The sequence below is a fragment of the Egretta garzetta genome, unplaced genomic scaffold (genome assembly GCF_000687185.1).
Source record: "Egretta garzetta isolate BGI_Z169 unplaced genomic scaffold, ASM68718v1 scaffold297, whole genome shotgun sequence".
Taxonomy (NCBI): Eukaryota; Metazoa; Chordata; class Aves; order Pelecaniformes; family Ardeidae; genus Egretta; species Egretta garzetta.
The window spans coordinates 960,278-964,488 of record NW_009260410.1 but is presented as its reverse complement, the minus strand read 5'-3'; the positions used below and the strand labels follow the sequence as shown (position 1 = coordinate 964,488).

The window sequence follows — 4,211 nt, the reverse complement described above, 5'->3', positions numbered from 1 at the left end:
CAGTAGGCGCCCCAGCCCCACACAGCCACTCGCTCACTTCCAGTAGGATGGGGGAGAGAATCAGAAAGGTAAAAGTGAGAAAACTCATGGGTTGAGATAAAGACAGTTTAATAGGTAAAGCAAAAGCCACATGCACAAGCAAAGTGAATGGAATTAATTCACTACTTCCCATTGGAAAGCCAATGGGTTTAGACTCCTCCAGGAAAGCAGGGCTCCATCACCTGCAATGGTTACTTGGGTAGACAAATGCCATAACTTTGAATGCCCCCCCCCCCTTCTTCCTCCCCCAGCTTTTATTGCTGAGCATGATGCCATATGGTGTGGAGTATCTCTTTGATCAGTTGGAGTCAGCTGTCCTGGCTGTGCCCCTTCCCAACTGCTTGTGCACCCCCAGCCTCCTCGCTGGTGGGGTGGGGTGAGAAGCAGAAAAGGCCTTGACTCTGTGTAAGCACCGCTCAGCAGTAACGAAAACATCCCTGGGTTATCAACACTGTTTCCAGCACAAATCCAAAACATAGCCCCATACTAGCTACTGTGAAGAAAATTAACGTTATCCCAGCCAAAACCAGTACACAAAGGAACGGGAATTTCCAGAAGAAAGTCCACTCCATATTTTTATGGTGTTACATGATGTAAATGAGTAAACAAACTCTTCCACGTGAAGAAAATAGATAGAGACAAAGGGCACATTTCTTATCAAAATTAGACAGCACAAACTTTATCCATGCAAGAGGGGCTAAGGGGGCAGTAGGAGTGGGTGTCTTTCTCTGTTTCATCATGTAGAATTAATTTTACTTGGGTGTAGAAAAGGTAGTTTATGGGAGAAATCATGAGTTATTTAATGGCTTTATAATGTGAGCACTGAAGTCCCAGCAGGAAGCTTTTTTGATAGTGTAGCTGTATTGTGAATTTTAAAGTGATCCTCATCAGCCAAATCCTGGTCCTTGATATTTTTCTGATTTGAAAGTTCTCAGAGATCCAAGGAAAATTGTTGAATCCAAATATGCTGGACATGACCAAATACTGAGCTGGTGTGATTCAGTGTGTTTCAGATAACTACAGCAGAGGAGCACTGATTTAACACTCTGCTGTCAGTTTCTAAAGCCAATCTCTCCAGCTGCCTTCCTCCTCTACCAGGGCATGGGTGAGGCTGGATTCTTCTCGGGCAGCTCAGTGTTCTGCAATACGAGATGCAGTGGCTGCTCCATGGAAAGAAAGAGGGCTGCCCCTGGACTTCACACTGAACAGCCCCTTGACTGGTGAGTGGATTTGCGTGGCCTGCGATATGTCTTTACGGAGAGGGTAAGGTTGTTTTCATTCCTTTCATGAGCTAGCCAACTCCTCAGTTCTCATTAATATGAATGGACTGTGCACATAGACTAATCAGAGGCAAATCTCTTTTCTTCAACATACCACAATTAGCAGAGCTTCACACTGTGTTTGATCAGTGGCACTTTGCTCAGCTATGTTGACATGAACCGACGAACTGATGGTCTAGAACTGAGGAACCTGTGCTGTTTCCGCTGTGGTAATGTTTCCGATTTATACATCTCCTCTAATCTAAAAGCACTTGAAAGTAATTTTCAGATTATGGTCTGGTTTTGTCTTTAGTGTCACTTTATTTGCATGTCTATTAGGAAGTATGACTGTCTAGACACAGAGTAGGTGTGCTTCATCACTTGTCCTCTGCTCCTGGTCTAGACTGATTCCACTTTGAACCATTTACCCTAGTTTCCTTCTTTTCTTCCTTTAAAACCAGTGAGATGGAAATACAGGTTGATATGCATCCAGGTCTTGTCACAACATGGGTTTAGAACACAGACTTGGGTGCACAAAAGCACTCCCAAATAAAACATCTTAGATTTGTGTCTCCGTGCAAGCATCACCATTGACAGTGGCATCCACAGAATCTAGTGGTGCAAATTTAAGATAGTCACTGTAAAGGCCTAAACTGTCTAGGTCCCAGTTACTTCATATAAGCTCATTTTCTGTGTTATGATCTGAGAAGTATTCCTAGACATGCTTGAGTGAATGCATCCTTGATTTTTGTAAAAAAGCAGAGACTAGCAATGTTTATTCCCATTGTACAATCCATTTCCATCTGGTTTATGAGAGCCCTCCACCTTGACCTTCAGGTCATACTCTCTTTTTTGTTTTCTGGAATGAAGAGACGTTCAGCAGACACTAAATTATGGGGACTAAGAAGGACAATGGATTTTAGATACCTCAATCTTCTGCTTTTTTTTTTTTTTTGACAAATATGCAAGATGCCCATTTCCTGCCTGTCTCAGGTACCATAATTCCTGTGTAGATTTGGTGTGTAGGTTTGAGAATGATACAGCTACCCACTCCAAAATTGCAACACAGTGCCAACTTTGGCTGGTTTTGACATACCACTATCTGCTACTATCTTCCCTCTCACACAGATGGAACAGGTATGTGCAACTGGTGGACTGTGCCCTTTTATTGACATTTTCCCCATGATGACTGAAGTTATTTGGATAACCACCTGTGTGCTTTGCCTCTGCTTTCTTCAAAATGAGAATGGCAAGAAAATATACCCTCACCCTAGCAGCTCTCTGTGTCTTTCTTTCCAGAGTAGTGCCTTCAATCTGTTCTTATGTCTTGCACTTCCCTCACTAGAAGGGGTTGGCAGGACAGAGCGTTAGCCTGCTGGTGAGTACTTATTTTTGTAAGACAATGAGGCAGGAACCTCCCTCCCCCTATCTGTCCTAGCCAACAATGATCACACAAGAGTTTCTTCAGGAAGGAGTGCAAGATGGGAATGATGACGTTTTCTGACATAATAGCTTTAGCCACTTCAACAGGTTTTCTATTGCACTCATCCTTTTGGCACTGTAAAAGTAGATATATCTGGAGTTGCTTAATACATTGTCACTTGTCCAAAATTTCTGTTTATTTGTAAGTTGAAGAGAAAAAGGGAAAAAAGGAATAAAAAAATTAAAGGAGTAAAGCATAGGAGCCATTATCAAACAGAAGAACAGCAAGAGTTTAGCAGCCATTCTCCCTTCAATCCATACCCAGTCAGAAAGCAAACTAAACAAATGCTTTGGGGGCCAGGAACATAGGAAACACTAGACCAAATTGTGACAAGGTCCATTAATTAAAGCTTTCAACTTAAAAAGCTCCACAGATCTGAGTTTGAGCAACTGTGTTGCACCATAGGCTGAAAATTTCTCTGTGAAAAGGGACACAAACTGGATCAGGCAAACCTGCAGGCCCCTATGTCTTCCAATGACAGCCAGCTAGAGACCTCCTCACCTCAGCCTGCCTGGAGGTTGGGGCTGTGAATTCCCCATCCATCCACTTCTATTTCCTTCTGTGCAGGATATCCAGCAGTGAAGTCTTTCACAGTGATAGAACTTCCCATATTAACAGAAGTTGTAACCAAGAACAAGAACCTTTGTGGGCTAGGTGTTGTGCAAACACTTGCTAACAACTTAGAATTTAAATAATGGTGAAGTTGTTACCCAGTCATCAGAAGCTGATGTTCTATCTCCAGGAACGCCCTCAGAAATGTAGGATTTCCTTGCAAGCATCATGGCCTCCATGATTTAATGCAGTCTCATTAAACCATGTTGCATAATGGAACTTCATGTGCCAGTTCCTCTAATCTCAGCCTTTCAGGCTGTGAGCTTGCCTGTGCTATGGAGAGAAGCACTTCATTACCTGTTCAATTACAAGTGTGCCACTGTTGTCTAGAGGTAACTTGGTTGATTTCATGATAATATGAGAATGTGGGGATTTGTGCATGCAGTGACATTTAAATGGCTGATAAGGAACATGCCTTTGTGAATTACAGTAAGTTTTCTTTCCCCTTAGCAAAATGATGTTGTTTTCTTTATATTTTCTTTCAGATTCCAAAAGATAAACTTGGAACCTATAAGCTGTGAGCCATCAATATAGATTAATACTGCTTCCCTAAGAATCAAACAACCAGGTGACTCCTTCAGCCAATTACTGACCAAAAGCATTAATAATACATTTATATATATATATCTCCATCTTTGTAGAATAAGATATAAGCATCAGTTCTATTGTCCTGCCAAGTAAGAGACCTCTCATTTTGAAACAAAAAATTATTTCTAAATCAAATTGTGTTCCATGCTACACTGGAATAGTTCTGGAATTACCCCATGAACTTCAAATAATTTGCATGCAATTTTGAAAATATCTGCAATGAAGAGCAG

The 4,211-nt window shown here is 41.7% G+C and overlaps 1 pseudogene; it reads left to right on the top strand.

The window, feature by feature from the left end:
- LOC104130482 overlaps nucleotides 1-1,372 on the top strand; it is a 30,288-nt pseudogene extending 28,916 nt beyond the window's left edge.
- The last annotated feature ends 2,839 nt before the right edge of the window (nucleotides 1,373-4,211 follow it).